The sequence below is a fragment of the Dermacentor andersoni genome, chromosome 3, assembly GCF_023375885.2.
Source record: "Dermacentor andersoni chromosome 3, qqDerAnde1_hic_scaffold, whole genome shotgun sequence".
NCBI classification, from domain to species: domain Eukaryota; kingdom Metazoa; phylum Arthropoda; class Arachnida; order Ixodida; family Ixodidae; genus Dermacentor; species Dermacentor andersoni.
The window spans coordinates 34,818,655-34,837,500 of NC_092816.1; the positions used below are offsets into that span (position 1 = coordinate 34,818,655).

The following is an 18,846-nucleotide window of genomic DNA, read 5'->3' on the forward strand; positions in this document are numbered from 1 at the left end:
AGAGAATCCAGTTTACAGCAGGAAGAGAGGAGCCTGAGAATAGCTATAATGCATCCGTAAATGTTCTCTATGAACGAACCACAAATGGCCTTGCCATCAGGGCATATCACAAGCCCACACATGTGGATACACAATAAGCAGAACATATTTAAATAAGTATAAGTTCATTTTCCAGATTCAACTGGAGGGTAGGTTTTTGGCAAAAAGCTGCCTGCACAGCTTGACTGTGCCCAGAAAACCCCTACAAGCAGTAGCACACGAGTGGTGCAGGAAATCTTCAACAGACACACATAGAATAGTCACATTCAATAAAGAGAAACATTCACTATTTATGCATACAGTCTAATAATCTTTGCACAAAATTTGAACAGTAAAATCGAAACGCTGAAATGGTCACACTTATGTTCAGAAATAATAAAAGTAATAACCAAGCAAACATGCAGCATCTACTAGCAAAGACATAAAATCACATTTCAACACATAAAATCACATTTCAACAAAATATTTCCGCAGCTCAGCTTTGGTATACCCTTTTAGAACATGGGGCAGGTTATAAGACATTTGCAATTTATAATTAGCGCGAAAACATGGTATAATCCATGTATTAATAGGTCTTGTGACTATGTTAGCACGACGCATGTCCAAAGATGCCAGAGTAGAATAATCGGCAGTGGATGCCATTGAGAAATAAATTTTTTGTAACAACTTAAAGTTATACAAATGATTGACGCGGACAATGTTATGTGCTTCAAAAGCACATTTGGAGGTAGTTGTATTATCAACATTAGCGATTATTCAAACAATTTTCTTTTGCAATACGAGAACCTTATTTATGTTTGTTTTGGTCATTGTGGCCCATACTAAACTGCAGTAGTTAAGGCGAGAATGTACATGGCTTCACTTTGCTGTAAGTAATTTGAGACAACAGCTCTCTTCCAATAATGGGGCTCACTGCTGTGAACTTATAGCATAATGCCCTCCAATGTCACATTTTCACATGAAATCTACAGAATGTTTCTATTATACATGAATGAAATGCAAGCTGCGATTCTATGGGGGAATGGCACTGAGCTAATGCCTACTAAACAATCTGCGTAAGTGTGAATGACAGCATCATTAACAGAACTACCCTGCTGCTTTGCAAGGAGTCACTCCATCTCAGTAACATCAAAAGCGGGTTGCGCGCATCACAGAGATGAGACAAAGTTCCAAATAAGGGCCAGAATTATGTAGTATTGTTTATTGATCAAATAATGCTCACTATGTTCTGTCAAGTTAACAATGCCACAGAAAACAGCTAATTATAATGGCCGCCAGCAACTCAGTGCTGTGACATACCACGTCTAGCAACTGCCTCATAACACATGATCCTTATGTAATACTCTAATGGCACTTTCCTTTTGCAGCAAGCAGTTAAAGTATTAAAGTACTGCAATGCACTTCCAAAGCAGAGTTATTTCCCCATAGTGGGATCAAGACCACATAATAAAAAGGACACCACAGGTACAGCATAGAAGAAGTGTATTCTGCAGTACTGTATAAGTGCTGAAGCTTCCTTCTTGGTACTGCTGAGTGATTTTCATGCTGCCTAGTTCCTGTTTCGTGCACTCACAAAGATTGTGGAATGATCAACACATTGCGACTAGAGTCGCTAAAGTTATACATTCACATTCATTGGAACCACTTTATTTGTTAAACCCTTTAATGACCACGCATATAAATACAAAACAAATTATTTTGCTAAATGTGCAAAAGACACTGAGAATAAGCATAACCAACAAAAATAAAGGATATTTTGTAGAAACTCCTTTAGTAGTATGGGGGAAGAAGTGGGCTTCTCCCCAAGCGACATATGGCTGCGTTTGGAATCTATACAGAGAGCTCTTTGCATTGTGTGTCTGAGGTCACTACAGCAGATCTTGCACTGGTCTGTCTCCCCTGACCGTGCTTTCCAAAGAAAACGAGTCCCATGTCTTTTTTTTCCCATCCTGTGTTCCTGCTCTAAACCGACAAATGACACTAGCTGCCAGTCATTCAGTGTTGGCTCAATACATTTAACAAGAAACTTCTTACTCAATGCCAAAAATCAGCAAGAAAAATTATAATTTTTTGGTATGCTGTATGCAGAACTCATCAATGAAAGGTTAAAACAACTGAAGTGTCAGAGCAGCATAGCCACACACTTTTCGCTACATCTTAGCATGTATATCAATATACATTACAGTACGAATGCCGTATTACTAGTCTATAGATGCATCTACCACTACATCTTGAACTAATGTTTCACTCTAGGTTCAAGGTGGCGATGCGATATGATATTTTGCTTCTTTGATCACCTACGAAATCTCTGGTGACAGCATTGCAGTTATAGTTGCTATAGCTGGATTGCATGTTTGCTTTTTTTCAAGAAAAAATGTAAATGAAACGAACAAGTACATCAAGAGAAGCAACTAAATGTTTCTACTAAGCCACATAACAAAGAAAGGAGAGTCAGTTTATCTAGAGTTATGCATGGAAACTTGCAGCTGATCACCCGTCTTCAAAATCCAGATTTTGAGCATGTGTCACAATTTCGCTTGCCTTTCTTGCTTTCACTTCTGCATCGACTTCAGGGCATCCTGGTGGCATTCACTTTCGCATGTTTTTGTACTTGTTTCTTAGGCACATATACCATGAGAACTGGAATGAAATGAAAGCAATTGACTTTACATACCTAATCAACAGTTCAATGACTGCAATCAAAGCAGAAAGCTGGGCTAGTTGGTGTGTCATGATTATTCAAAAGACTCATGATTATTCAAAATATTCTCGTCGTCCTCTGTCTTTGTCCCTGCTACTTTGCGCTGTTCTTTTGAATAATCAGTTCAATGACTTCCAGTTTTCAGGTTTTGAAAGAAACTGCAAACACAGTACAGTTAAACATGGAGTTGCCCTGACCTTAGCTTGTTTTTTGCACTGTTTCCTTCATGTTCCAGAATGTACCAAGCGAGTTGTTTTAGCACACCTTCCAACACAATATCTGAGGATTACTTTCAGTATTGGTGTTGGTCAAAATGGCTACAGGTACAAAAATATATTATTTAACCAAATACATATTTAGCTGAGCATGCAATTAATTTTACAAGAGGTGGCCATATGCATGCCAGGTGCAGAGGTGCTGTTGATATCTTCATATTTAGTTAAGCTGCAAAGCTTTAAAACCACCAAATCTCTACTCAATCACAAGCACAGAGACCTGAACAGCTGCAAGCAAGGATGGCCATAAACTTTACAAAGTACTAAGAAAGCCTTTGGCAGCATGCTTAATGTAAAAAAAATTATGGGGCTTTATGCGCCAAAACCATGATCTGATTAAGAGGCATGACGTAGTGGGGCACTCCGGAAATTCGGATCACCTGGGGTTCTTTAACATACACCTAAATCTAAGCACACGGGTGTTTTTGCATTATGCCCCAATCGAAATGCGGCTGCCTTGGCCTGGATATGCTTAACATCTAAAAGTGCAAAAGAAATAAAAAAGTTATAAGAAAATGCTCTTACATGGCCAAGGTGCAATGTGTCCCTCAGTGCTGGGTACTGGTTTACGAGGCTCCTTGCAGCAACATTGCACAATTTATTTGGGTACCTGATGTTTAAAAAAGCGTGCATCAACCTTCGACATCAAACAATACACAAGAAACAATATGCAACAGCACTGACGCGCAACCATTTCCATGAAATAATATCAAACAGTTGAACTGTGAGTCATCAGATGGGAGAATTTAAGTAAACTGCACCATGAAAGCATTAGGTGCGTGACAAGACCGAGGTTAGAGAATTGATCAGATGGATTTGACACAGGACAGGGGTAACATTTAATCCTTTTGTCCTGCAATAGCCAAGATAAACAGATAATCATGACCACAGTTCACAAACTCTTAAAGTACTTTCACCAAACAAGATGTTATAAAAGGATTTAATTAATATTTCAAATTAGCTTATTACTAAAACATGCACACAAGGGAAAATTAGCCATGAATACAAACTTGAAGGTGCATCTCCTATAAGAATTTACAAGGGCAGCTTATTAAGCTAGTTGTTGAACGATTCTCGTGAGTGTACAGTGCAAAGGTTAAACGAGGACGTAGACACAAGCACTGACTACCAATGGAGGTTTTATTGCTGAATACACACAATAGTAATACAGCTATTTGAAAAATAACTACTAAAAAGGAGAACAAAGCAGACCATCAAGAGCCACACGAAGAAATGTAGAGTTGCGTAAAAAATGCTCGCTGTAGGTTTGACTTCCCAGAAACTTGAGCTCTCTTTCTGATAAGGCAATGGATGGCTTGCTGATGCATGCACTCTGCTCCCATGCCAATTGTGCTACTTCAAGTATGATATGGGTAAGACCATCCCTGTGCTTGTGAATAACTGACATTCTTTCAAAGAAAGGAGTGCAGCCACGCATGCTAGTATGATGTGCCAAAAAAACTTTCTCTGTCATTGCGCACATTATATGCATGTTCGCACAACCTCTCATGAAGGCATCTGGCAGTCTGCCCCATATGACAAGAGCCGCATGAAAGAGAAATTTCGTACACAACCTTTTATATGGAGTCAACATGCCAAATCTTGCGCTTGACGTTGCAGATACCTTTCTGACTGCCCTATCAGAAAGAGCTAAATTTTTTCTGGAAGTCACGTGGACGGCCTGTATTTGTGATGCAATCATATTTCTTTTGTATCTCAATTTCCAGCGTAGTTCATTTTTTGCCCACTCGTCTGCTTTTCTAGTTCTATCTTCAGAAGTTAATGTTTTTCAGATAGCTCTTTCACTTGTGTAAATTCGGCACATTGAATAATAACATCTCAGTTGACAGTCGGCACTTCTGTCTATGTACCGTTTACCTTTGTGGTGTACACTACCTATAAGAACTGTAACCAGCAGCTAAAGAAGCTTTATTCAACGCGTCATTCTAGCGCCCTCGCCCACTCATTAACCCAAGACTCATGGCAAGGAAACCACGGAGGATATTGCTCCATTGAAGCATGAGATAAATTATGACTGAGTGTTAACCTTTCTGTAGCTTTCATGACTTTTTTGTGAAGGAAAAGGAATGGAAGTAGAAGAAATGCTGCTGGTGGTAACCGAACCCACAAATTTGACATGATGCATGTAGCGCTGCACCAATTCATCTAGCCATGACTGTCTTTCCCTCCTGGTAGCCAAACCCCCATATTTCACATGAAACACGCAGCACTGTACGAATTCATCTAGCCACAACTGTCTTTCCATCCAATTCACTTGGTATTGTGTACCCGCATAAAATGTAGCGCTGCTAGTGTCAGGGTTCGTGTTGTTAGCCAGAATAAAGAAAATGGGCTCAGGGCTGCAATGTCGACATTGCCATTGAATATTTAAATCTCGAGGTCATGAGTGAACTGTAATTCAGGACTAGTCAACGATGTATCAGTGATAAAAACATTTCGAACCAACAATGCTATATACACTGCTAAACACTTAAAAAGGCACTACACAATGTGGACATTGTTCACTGCCCCAATGCAAAGCTTTAGGAAAACAATTTTTTTCCCCTCGGTTATTGAGCGTTTTCAAGGGGAACTATGCAGCAACTAAGTTATAATCATGAATTAGACAACAAAAACTTGTTTTGATTATAGACACCTCCCACTTGCCTTAGTGACATAACCGCATGAGAATGGAGGGTAATACGCTTTCTAATTAACATTGTGCTTACTATGCATATTGCAATACAAGGTTGGGAAAAATGCACGACTGAACATAATTGGGACATTTACTGTGGAATGAATTTTCATTAAGTACATTCTATACCAACTTTATTTGCATCTGGCATAGGTCAGCAAACTGATGCATGAGTCGACTCACTCAGACTGATCTCGAAAACGAGTCTCAGTGAGTCCGACTGAGACGAATTTTTGTAGGTCTTAGCCCGATGAACCCGGCTGAATAGAATTTTTGTGAGTGTGTTCTCATTATTTTGCTGACCAATGCATCCAGGTAATTGTTGTGACTTACATTGTCTGAGATGACGAATTGTAGGCAATCCATTCAATTTTCTTTTTAAGATTGTCAGGCACGCCTCCTGCTGTAATATTTCAGAGGTGTGCAGCAACGTCAATGGGCATCAGAGGCAGTGTGTACGTTGACAATTCCTTGTACTGTCCTTTGACTGCATTCTCCGCATGTCCAACCGCACTACCAGACATCCTTAAAAAAAGAAGTATTCATTGAAATCAACATCAAAATCCAGTGCTAGAAAAACAAAAGATGTGGTATCACAGACTATCACTCCACATGCTCAAATTTACCTACTATGTAGTTAGTGACGCACTAAGAATACAGGAAGGGCTCTTGATAAATATGGGCACATTTGCCATGGCAAATGGAGCCCATTGCTTTTCAAGGATAATGATGTACGAACAGCAAAAATCACTGACTGAGACAACTGACTCGTTACAGCATGAATGGGCTCCTAAAACGAAATTTAAAGAGGAATTTTATCACCCCCTATACAGATACTTCCTTACCAACACACCATGATCCCTCTCCCCCTTTTAGCATTGGTAGCATGCACAAGGAAGGTGCATTATTGGTCCCTTCACAGACATTGGTAACATGAGCAAAAAGCTCTCCCACCAAGGTGAAACAGGCAACCATAGTGACGCACCTGCAAACATTCCTTCTGAGGAAAACTTGTTGCTAGCTACATCGTCTACAGAGGTATTGCTTTGTGAAGGACAAATACTGGGCCATAGAGTGCCAAGTCCAGACTAGCATTGTCTTGGGGCCAGAAACAGAGAACAAAAGCAGGTCAGATGAAGGCCAAGGATGATTTGATAGAACAAAAATATACTAGAAGATCCTGCTTCTCAAATACACAAACTAGACCGGTTGTGTTTATCCAAACATTATTAACTCCCTATCACATTTCTGGTGGCTAATGAATTAATATTTCAATGAACGTACTTTTTTCTCATAACTTCTTGGTGACTTTGCTTATAAGCTTTTTTTGTGAAACATGGCTATTATTTCAAACAGGAAGTCAAATTTTCCCTCAGCATTACATAAATCTGAGCTACTGAGATAGATACAAATGTCAAGGTCAGATAAGACTTTGAAAGGTGATATGAAAGGATTGAGGAGTCACAAACATGATTGTGCTTCTTAAGCTCTTCATATATCATCAGTTATATGTGGGCTGTCTAGACTGCAGAAAACTTAAAGAAAATATTTTGCAGCGTTTTTTTATGTTTTCACAAATACACCTCATTTGTAATATCTATTAGTAGCAGAGCATTCCCATATTTAACAAGGACAGTGGTATGCTATAAAAGTGGAACTAGGACTATATAGATACAAAAAGATATTAGGGGGAAAGAACGATTTATTTTTACATAGTGGAATTGTCCCTATGGCATGCATTTATTTGTTTACGAAATTCCCATGAGCTTATTCCCCAAAGTTAAGACACAACCAGGGGCAGAAAAAAGCTTTAGGACAGGAATGAGTGTCACTTGCTACTACTTTACTGAAAGCAAACAGGTTCATATTTATAGGTGAAGGTGGCCATGTGCGCACATATGTTTGCACGCAATACTCAAACAAGTTTGCCCATTATTATTCAGTCATACAGTGCAGAAACTGTCGTTCAATTCAGTTCAAGCCACAGATGTATCACTGGCATAGACGTCACATTTCATGTTGATGAAACAGGCCTCCATTAATTCTCATGCAGACAATCTTTGCTTTTACCAAGAATGCGGATATGGAAAAGATACGGCTCACGCGTGCGGTAATTGCAGTGCATAGGCAAATGCGCATTAATCTTATTCCTGGCAGACAGCTCATGTTCCCTTGCCAAATCGTTGGTGCAACAACCTGTCTGGCTGATATGCACCTTGCCGCAATTAAGTGGAATTTCGTACACCATACCGACTGCGCAAGTTACATATGGCCTTGTATGATTTTTACCACAAAGGGTCAGCTTCTGTGGGTCTGAGATGCGTGGGCACAGGACAGTAAGCTTCCGTGGAGCCAAGAAAATAATAGGTACTTTGTACCTGCTGGCCACTTTCTTTAAATCGTGGGCCACTTCATGCATGTATGGAACAACATGCAGCCTTTTCTCCACTAGTGGCTTGGCAAGGGGCATCCAAGCGTTCTTTTTGGCTGTGACGCTCGCCTCCTTAAATCATGGGTTTGCGGAACTGCAATATTTCTATCTCAGCTATTAATGAGCCAATTTTAAAATTTCTGCAGTAGAATGCTCCCAAGAGGGCACCTAACAACTTCCAGCATATAATTAAATTAGCTATGTGGCCTGGTGAGGGGCTCTTTAAAGTACTGCTCAGATACCGGTATTATAGCTTTCCAGCATACGACAGGTTTTAATGTTATACAGAGTTAATGCATGAGTACAGATTAAATAAGATCGGGTGCGTACGACTTTTTTTGTGCCTCTGATGCTTCGGAGTGGCTTGGGGAGACAACCAAATTAATCAATGCTCCATCACACACCGTCGTGCTTTCACCCATGTCGACGTAGCACTGGAACCGGTCGTTGGAAGATCTGAAAGCACACCCAGATGGTTTATCAATAGTTTTGCACATTAGAAGTGAAGCTGTGGACATTGAACAGGCATTGATTAATTAAACAGCCTTTCTTTATGGTTGCTGTACTGTCCCAAACAGGTTTGTTATTTAGAGCCATCACAGCACAGCACAGCACTAATCCTGCTGCCCATATGTGATCTAAGTACAGGGCACATTAAGCTAACAAGGCTAAGCTTATTTATGCAATGTCAGCAACCATCAGTGTATAAGAACAGATGATTTCACAAAGATAGACCCATATTGCTGATTGCCCAAGGTTTTCATAGTCCTACTGCTGAAAATGCCAGCAATTTTTTTTCCTCAGTTGGTTCAATTTAACTTCATTGCTGCGTGAATGTTGCAGCGCACAAATGACGACAAAGATTGAACAGGCAAACAACAAGTCCGTTTTCCTCGCCTTGCCTGTTTTATTAGTTAAACGTTGCAGAAGTTTGCAGAATATGGCATACTGCGACCAGTTATGCTAACTAAAGCACCATTACATTGACTGAAGCTGTTACTACTCCCTCTCCTACCAGAGATAGGGAAGCGATTGCACACCTGACCTCAATATCAGTAGTAAACCAACTGCACAAGTTTTCAGAAGATGGAAGTCCTGAAAAGGCTAGTTTCCTTGCGGCTTCTCGACACGGCAATAATTATAGTTGAACAACGTTGTGTTCGTACGGGCAAGTATGCACTACACTTCTCAATTTAAGGTCAAGTGCATTGGCTGCGACGAAACAAAAATATTAGTAGTTGGCAGCACAGTGAAGTGACACAGAGCAATTTCGTAGCACTCGATCTGTCAGTTCAACGTGCGGCAACCGAACAGTTAATAATCGTGCTCGACATTTCCGCTACGCATACTGTTGCTACTTTGCCCATATGAACCAAACAATGACCAAATCCTCTTTGCGCTCCATAACGCGCAGTACATTTACGCTCACCTGTATTAGAAGATCGTTGCCTGTCATCAGGTACACGAACCCTCCCGTCCGCAGGCTTTCGTGGAGGTCGGCGAGTTTCCGGACGCCTGTGAGCTTCACGATTTTCTTTGATGGCCCCTGCGAAACGAGGCAAGCCGCTTCTTCCGCACCAGTCGGCGAGCGTTCAGTTTAAGCCGGATCGGACGACATGCTGCCACCGTTGTCACGTTTCACAGGCGCAACGCAAGCAAGAGGCAAACCGCTCCTTCCGCACCAGTTGGCGAGCGTTCAGTTGAAGGCGGATCGGACGCCATACTGCCACCGCTGTGAGGTACAGGCACACCGCAAGCAAGAGGCAAACCGCTCCTTCCGCATCAGTCGGCGAGCGTTCAGTTGAAGGCGGATCGGACGACATGCTGCCACCGCTGTCGGATTTCACAGGCGTAACGCAAGCAAGAGAGGAATGCCACTCGCGTTTAGATACTCGTTCACCGCCGTAGATTGCAAGGCGCCGTCAGAGCCATTGCCGCACTTCTCATAGTTGCGAATCCAAAGTCGAAGTAAATATGAAAGCCGTAAGTCATGTGCTGGGTCCTGAATATTTCGCTGCGCGAGTTCGCAAAACATTTTTCGCTCACCGCTGCGCTATCCCTGCTCAAATTTGGCAGAACGACCACATTTTGGTGTCTACTTCGTTTAGTATAACACTTAGCACAGTTAATTGCCTGATCTTTTTTTTTTAATGCAAACTTACCGGCGCTCATGAAAATGCGAGCTGCTGACGCGATGGCGCAAGCATAAACTTGTATCGCCGCCTGTAGTCAGCTGCAGAAAGCAGCATATCAGGGAGCGCTGCCGCGTGTTGCCTGCTCCTGGTACAGGCGACCGACCTCCGTAAGACGCTGCTTTTTAAAGCTGACAGCAGGCGGCGACACTGGTTGATTCTTGCGTCGTTACCGCAGCTGTTTGCAGCCTCATGGGCGCAGGCAAATTTGCGTTTTTCTTACAAACAAGGCACTTAACTGTGCCAAGTGTAAAGTCGACGCCAAGATGCGATCGCTCTACAAAATTTGAGCAAGAACAGAGCAGCGGTTTGCACGTTTTTTTGCACAGGGGTTTGCAGAACAGTGCACGAAGTTTGCACATTCCATCGTGGCCGCAATGATTGCACAAACAGACCACAACGTTTTTAGATTCTAAATCTAAAGCGTTGACAGACAACCACGACCCACAGAAGCCTTCGTACGAGGCAATATTCCTCTAAAGGGCACTGCTTCACAGAAGTGGTGCCTTTCCGGACTGTTACCTCAGATTTTCGCTTCTAAAATTCTAGAGGGAAACGAGGGCTCGGAGGTTTACCTCCTATTCGGAGAAGTTGTAGGCATGCTTTCGTCTGATGAGCTTCCCTAAGAGTCTCTTGTTTATATTGTTACGTAGGAAGACACCGACGAAAAGCTATTTACAAGTATATTTACAAGACAATACGGCGCAGTTGGCCAAGAGGCAACAGCCCGCGCTAGCTTCCAATCGTCGTCGTCTTCTTACTGCTCGGCTCTTCGTCATTGGAAACAGTATCCCGTAGCAATATGGAGGGGAAAATTCAAGAATTTCTCCGTTCATTCGTTACCCGCTACCCAGAAGCCCGTATAATCCCTAAATTACATTACCTTGTGCACTACCAACGCATGATCTCTCTTTTCGTACCACTCAAACAAATCTGGCGTATGAGGTTCAAGGCATCAAAGATGAAAAACTTCAAAAACATATGTAAAACACTTGCAGAGCTTCACCAACTTTCGCAAAGCTATGAATTCCGTGAGATTGTCTTCAACCAACCCCACACCATGTCAGGCCTGAAACCTGTGCGAAGATCTGTTTTACATACGTGCATTGAGGAGCGCCTGCCTGCAGGTAACGTATGGCAGGCAAAGTCAGTCACTATGCCGTAAATGGCATACCATGTGGGAGATGTGCTTTTAATGGCTAAGGGATACGAAATTGACTTATGGGGGTTTTACGTGCCAAAACCACTTTCCGATTATGAGGCACTTGTAGTGGACGACTCTGGAAATTTCGATCACCTGGGGTTCTTTAATGTGCACCTAAATCTAAGTACACGGGTGTTTTCGCATTTCGCCGCCATCGAAATGCGGCAGCCGTGGCCGGGATTCGATCCCGCGACCTCGTGCTCAGCAGCCCAACACCATAGGCGCTGAGCAACCACGACGGGTTAGGCAGACGACGCACAATTTGCACAGATTGCAGGTATTTTTGCGGCTCAGGATGAGGTTCTGTTCTTGTTAGACAAGATGGGACTTGTTGAATTCAGGAGACATCGATAAGCATTTAAGGTATTTAAACGCAATGTAGTCTGTGCGGCGCAGCCAGAAGATGAAGTATTACCAGCGTTCCTCGATCTTTATCTGGCAGGGAAAGTGGTACCCAGATGTGAATTAGTGTTGTTTCATTAAAAAATAGTAATATTTGCTTAGCTTTAGTTATGAACTCTAAGTGGTGTACTTCACAGTTTGTGTTCTGTTGACATTGTGTGTATATTCGTGTTGTATTTTTTTCTTGTTTTTTCCATTCTGTGCATGGTCAATCAATATTGTGCACTCCCCCCCCCCCCCCCCCCCCCTTTAGGGTTTCTTTATATACAAAATACATATTAATGTACAGTGTGTTGCATAAATATACCAACCGGTGTTATTACTTCTGGAGTTTGGCGTTGTACCACCCTGCTTCAATTACTTCTTACTGAAAAATAAAAAAAAAACAATTTGCTTTTCTTGCTATCCTGATTATGCAGTAATACAGCACTGCATGAAGCGCATTTTACTTTTTGCGGCTATAGAGTTGAACTCGGGTAGTTACATATCATGCTGTTTTCTTTGGTATAGTCGACCAGTTATTTGATTGAGTGAACCAACGAATCCACACTCGCTGCAACCTATACCATCATATGTGCCTTTCACTGACTCCCTTCAAGCAGCACGGGAGTCATCCATTTCATGCGTCATTCCCGACTTCGTTTTGTGACTACCCTTGGAAAAAAAGGTGGTCAGCGACTGAAAAAAGAGAGTCGAGGTAGTCGTGACCCTCTTTTGACTCTCTTTTTTTTAAGAGTGTAGAGTAACACGTAAACACAGAGGACTAAAGGAGCAAGAACTTCGAAGGATTATTGAGGCGCTTGTCTACTCCCGTGTGCTCCACCAACGTCCATATCAAGCTCTCACCAAGACCCAGCACTCCAAATTAGAAACGGCGCTCCGCAAATATACCAGATTAGCTTTAGGAGTACCCCGATTTGCCGCAAACAACCTTGTTGCCGCCACTGGGCTTTTCAACACACTTGACCAACGCATTACAATTTGCAGACAAGCGCAAATTCAAGGGGTTCAGACATCCCCACAAGGGCGCAAACTGCTCGAACATCAAGGATACCAGACAGGTGCCCTACCCCCTTTTCCACCGCTGTATTCACCACCATGGGACTCGCTACCCAGATTCACGGTCCTACCCGTACCACAACATATGCAGTCATACAAACACGAAGCTCGCCGCTCCCAGTTAGTCAAACGAGTAAATAGAGAAAACCCACTACCAGACACTACGTATTATTATACGGACGCTAGTCACTCGGAGAGTAGGTGTCTAACTGCAGTAGTCGGCCCTGGCTACGAGCATGTAAACGCACACATAGGAGTCCCCGACCCATCCGACGCGGAGGCTCTTGCTATTCTCGAAGCAGTCACCCGGCCTCATCATATTACCCAACGCATCTTTATTCGCACCGATAGCCAAGATACATGCCGCATGTTTCGCAACAACTTGCTACCTGAGCATATACACAGCCTACTTCAATGTCACTTGGATGCACACCCTTCGTTCTGTGTTATCTTGCAGTGGATACCACCAAGGCATGGGGGGGAACTCCCGAGCTCATGAGCTCACCCGCGAAGTTAGTTTTTCGGGTCCTCCGTGCCTATGGTCATCCGAATTTAACCCAAGGGAACACAGAAAGACTATGCACAAGGAGCGCACATCACTTCTAAAGGAACTTCGCGCCAATGCCGTCGCCTTTAATACTCCTCCTGCTAACCTCTCGCGAGAAGACAGCGCCATTCTCCGAAGGCTTCAAACAAGCTCAATAGTGACTCCTCTTTTACGTCACTATATTCAAAGCGTACCTGGGCTACCAAAATGCCCGAAATGCATGTCATATCCGTCCCTAGAGCACTGCCTATGGCATTGCCCTCAAACTCAACCCAAGCTACAGTCAGCCCTCTCCACCATTCCCACTAACATCCAACCACGGTCATGGACGGACGGGCTCACTCCACCACTCCATGCAAGTAACACTGCCGGTGCTTATCCAGCACGTCAGAGACGTGTTGGGTGAGGACTGGCAGCTGACCGACCAGGGGTGAGCGTCGGAAGCTGGCGTCAAAATAAAAGATTTTTTTTCTCTTTCTCTCCCTCAGGTGAGCTTCTGTCCGGCTTAAAGGTGCAGTGGTATTTTGTCCAATGAGGCTATTCCTGTTGCTTTGTTTATATATATATATATATATATCTATATATATATATATATATATATATATATATATATATATATATATATATATATATATATATATATATATATATATGCTCTCTTTGCAACCGCTACTTCCCCCGTCCCAGAGCAGGGTTGGAAATCGGCAACTCGAATCTGGCAATCTCCGTGCCCCTTTCCTCTTCCTGCATTTCCTCTCTGTTCAGAGAGTTTAATTTCGACCGGATAAAGAATTAGTCTGGCGAGCTCTTCTCTGAAGAACCGCCGTGGTGGCTCAGTGCATGGCTACTGCGTTCTGTTGCCGAGAACGAGGTCACAGGTTCGATTGCCAGTGGCGGCATTCCTATCGGAGCAGAGTGCTGAAACGATTGCGTATACGTGCTCCGGGTGCACGTGAAGGAACTGCAAGTTCCTTCACGTGGTTCATCACACATGGTTCATCAGGTTCATCACATGGTTCATCAGGGGCACTCCACTACAGCGTCACTCAGACGCGTACGCGTCTGACTGCGCGATGAGCCGTTTGAAATAAGCTTTCATTCATCTCATCCATTAATTCCTTCCGAGTAAGCTTTTGTCCAGTCACCACTTGCGACTCGTCAAGCCTTCGCTCCCGGTGAAAGGCACTTCCAATAAAGAAAGCGCGACCTACCGTTCTATAGATTTTTTATAGATTTATTTATTCTATGACTTATTTTATGTCATTGGCCTTTATTAGCACCGAGCGTTTTCAACGTGGCAATGCTGATAGCCTGAAACTCCGACAGGGCAGGAGTTCCAGACCGGCGAGCCCATCTCACTCGCCGCATCCACGTATCGAGCGGCCTGGAATTTCTCTCTCACTACTTTGACCGCAGACAGTACGCGTTCCATCGACTGCACCGAACTACCGGCGCGAAGTGCTCGACGCGATGGGCGAAAGATTAATGGGGCGGTGTTTCCATTGCTCCGTGGCTTGAAGACAGCCGTCGAGCGGCGGCGGACTGAGGCCCACCCGAGGCGGGCGTCCCAGGTGTGGTCGACCTCCGTTGAAGTGAGATTACTGCCGCCGGCTCGGCTTGGCTTCTGTCTATCCGCGCCGCGCTTGACTCGTGCGGGTATGGTGCCTCGTGCGGGCCTTCTCGCGGCCGCGTGCGCGCGACCACGTGATGGGGTACGCTACTCCGCAGCGTGAAGTCATGCACCGCAGCCGGCAAAACGGGCCGCGTGATGGATGAAGTGTGAAGTGCTTGCGCGAGCCTGGCCTCCGGCTTAGTACGCGAAGAATCGTTGAATCATTCTGAGACAAAAAACGAAGATGAAAATAAGAAACGCTGGGAGGCGAGCACGTTTCTTCCTTACCGAGAAAATATTTAGAGCACTCGTGGAGCAAGAATGCGATGCCGTAGTGGCCTCTAACAGCACTTCCTTGATATGCTGAAGGCCTGTGCGTTCCGTCCCTCACGGCATCTAGGAAGGGTGGTCCTCCCGTCAAAAAGCATTCCTTTAAATCAATACTATCACGCTAAAGAGCGCCTGCCTTCCCGTATTGAAATGATTGGGCTCTTGGCCTTCTCGCGTGACGTCACGGCTTAGAGCGCGCAGGCCTTCCATAGGCAGGCCAGGTGAAGAAACAAAATGAATAAAGAATACGTGCGCGTTGGGCACGTCGGCCTGGACTGCCTAACTTCCTTAGCTGCACACCGGCAATTCGAATTAACCACAATTGGACACGACACGGTCGATGCCACAATATAAGGCAGTAAGTGGTATTTGGTAAGTGCGTGACCTTCAAGGTCCTTCATATGGAATCAGTAAGGTCTTACGTAGACGTGACTATAACGCCTCAAAAGCAGTATTTCGCCCTACAGAAGTGTGCTTTTTTAGCTTCATTGACTGCTTGCATTATGTGGTCACGATTAACAAAATTGAGCCCCTCGGTTCCCCTTCTTCTCTCGTTTGTTGGAGTTAGACATTCAATATTCTGACCGCTACCGATTTTTCACTGTGACAAATCTGTTGCGGGGAACACTGTAGGGTCGATAAAAATTCTTGAAGGGAAGTCATGCATTTAGCTCCAGAAAGCCCAAGCACCAATCCACATCAAGAATAATTTTGTTTCTGGACAAAGTCCGTTCGTACAAAAAAAAATGACTAGAAGTTGTTTGTGTTATAAATTAGTGTAGTAAATAAACGATTTGTAGTTGGTGATATAAGAACTGTCCAGAGCTCAAACTTCGCTCCAGAGAATAAAAACGATAATATGTGCTTTGCGTTAAAGTCTCTCGTGTTCCAAACGCAACTTTTCAGGTACGAGACCAGTGCATTAAATTTATACGTTGTACTTTGTCGAGTTAAACTGCACCCGGCGATTTTGGTCTACTCGCCCGCCTGCGGCTGTCATCGGTGGCGAGTCGTCGCGGCACACCTGGATGGGCATACGTGTATAAGGTGGGTATTGAGAGAGAGAAAGGCACGTTAACTGCCTCAGTAAATACTTGCTTGGCTTATTGGTGCGGACGAGTACGTGAGCAACCAGCCAAGAAATATAAAAAAACTGGACTATCTCACTCAACGTTGATTCCTCCACCGCGCCTTAAGGGATGGCAGAAGGGGAATAAAAGTGAAAAAAGAAAGAACCGAGGCGTTTTTCTAGTCGTTGTCTCTAGAGAGAGAATAAAAAGAAAGGCAGCTAGGTAAACTATATATATATATCCGTCCACATTGGCTCTGAGTGGCTCTGGCTAACACTCCTAACAACCTGAAGAATCCCGCGTGACAGAAGGCCGCGAATAACGCAGAATTGCCGCGCGACTGGCAGCTCGTGACACCTTGCGTGTATTCGCGCGCTTCTTTCACGCTCGGAAAAACACTTTTATGTAGGCCGTATTGAGCAACAGAAAGCTGTATCACGGTAGTTTTACATGTTGCTCTACAATTTCCTCATTGACACTTTTCATCTAATTATAATATTTGAGAAGTTGATTTATTAATTAAGACGAACTGTCCAATTTGGCGGAATGAGAAAAAGAACTATACGAGTATCTCCAAGCGATGGCGAACAACATTACCTCGGTTCTGTCCAGGTATACGTGGCATTTGTATATCTTGCAAATTTGCATGATAGTTAGGACACCCTGTAGATATACACAACTTTCCAAACGTCGTTCATGACGTGACACTCTATTCACACAACGTAAAGTTCTGAGAACGTGGCGGCAACATATCAAAGTTCCAAGCGCTAGATCTCACCGTACGGACGAGCGATCATTCTCCTTTCAGAGCCTCTATCCTGCACATTGTGTATGGAGCGTCAAATTCCCAACACCGAAAGTGTCCTGCTATAGCGAGCATCGTCCGTCTGCTCCAATTCCTAGCGTATTCTAGAGCCAATCCTCCAAAAGTCATCGCTCCGCGCATAGCTGCCATAAACACTAGAACTAAACAGCAACGCCTGCACCCGTGCTGCCGTTAATTCCTCAGGGTATCGGTCATCACTCATTTCGGCACTCTCGGAGGTGGGAATTCCCGCTGTGACCCGTTATTGGCGGAGCGCCTGGAGTCAAAAAGGCGGCAAAGATCAACAAAGAAAATCGTTCGCGTTCAGCAACGAAAGCCGCCTCCGATACCTTTCTTTCTCCCCCCCCCCCCCCTTAGCCCGGACGAACAAGGCATTATGTGTGCCGACCTCGCAGCAAAAGAGTAAACGAAGTCGCGAGCGACTCTTGATTGAAAAATGACCGCAGAGCACGTACACGCACAAACGTGCACAGACGCATGTGTGCACTATACGCGCACAGCGCACGCGGTCCCGGGTGCGCATTTATACCATTACGAGAGTCCGTGGGCGTCTTCAAAGCGAGGCGCGCTCGAGCGCTCGAGCGCGCGCGCATGTGGGTGGGCGTGGCGGGGCGTGAGCCCGCAGAATGCGCGTCACATCAGGTGTAAATGGTTGTTGCCCGTTTCCGCCGTCCCGCAACAGAACCCCGACGAGGCTCGCGCCCCTGCGCTCTCTGCGGATATGAGGATGAGACGAGGGCGCGGTACGGTGCGTATAAGCAAACATCATTCGTCAAACTGTTGCTGTCGAGATTGACTGATTAACCTCCGTTTGGACTCATTTCGTCGTCGTCGTCGTTGTTGTTGCTACTCCTGCTGCGGCTGCGACGCTGGAGTGGGCGCGCGATGGACAGCCGAATCGGGTAACGAACTCGTGCTGTCGGCATTCGCGCGCACGTATAGACCTGAGGATTCACCGTTTTGAACGCGTTGTGTGAGGGAAATTTGTTTCCCTCCTGTCCGATCCGTGCTTCTAAATAATCACCACAGCTGCTTCGTCTGTTGCTGTCGTAGAATTTCGGGCACAGACAATGAAGAGTTATAGCCGGTATTTTGCGGAATACGGAAGCATTTCCGACAAGCACGGCAGCAGATATAGCGCAGGTATATATACAGCGATCGACATATTATGGCGCTTTCTCCAACCACGTATACGTCAAGCCTGTGCTATATAAACGTTGGCTGGCGAGAGGAAAAGCAACTATAGCCACTGTATACGGGGTGTCCCAACTATCATGCACCAAGATTTAAAGACATGCAAATGTCACGTATACCTGGACAGAACCAAGGTAATCCTGCTGCCATCGCTTGGAAATACTGAGATTATTTTTTGCATTTCGCCTAATTGCATAATTAGTCTTAACTAATTACTCAACTTTTCAAAGATTATAACTAGAAAAATATGTGTCATGTGGCAACCATGG

The 18,846-nt window shown here is 44.3% G+C and overlaps 1 long non-coding RNA gene across 1 annotated transcript; it reads right to left on the reverse strand.

Moving 5' to 3' along the window:
- Positions 1 to 2,264: 2,264 nt before the first annotated feature.
- LOC140216338 (uncharacterized) lies at positions 2,265 to 10,073 on the reverse strand. Its single transcript, XR_011892983.1, has 4 exons — positions 9,571 to 10,073; positions 6,044 to 6,235; positions 3,541 to 3,625; positions 2,265 to 2,679 (listed from the first exon to the last, which is right to left on the reverse strand). It is a non-coding gene; the product is annotated as an uncharacterized lncRNA (long non-coding RNA).
- Between the last annotated feature and the right edge of the window lie 8,773 nt (positions 10,074 to 18,846).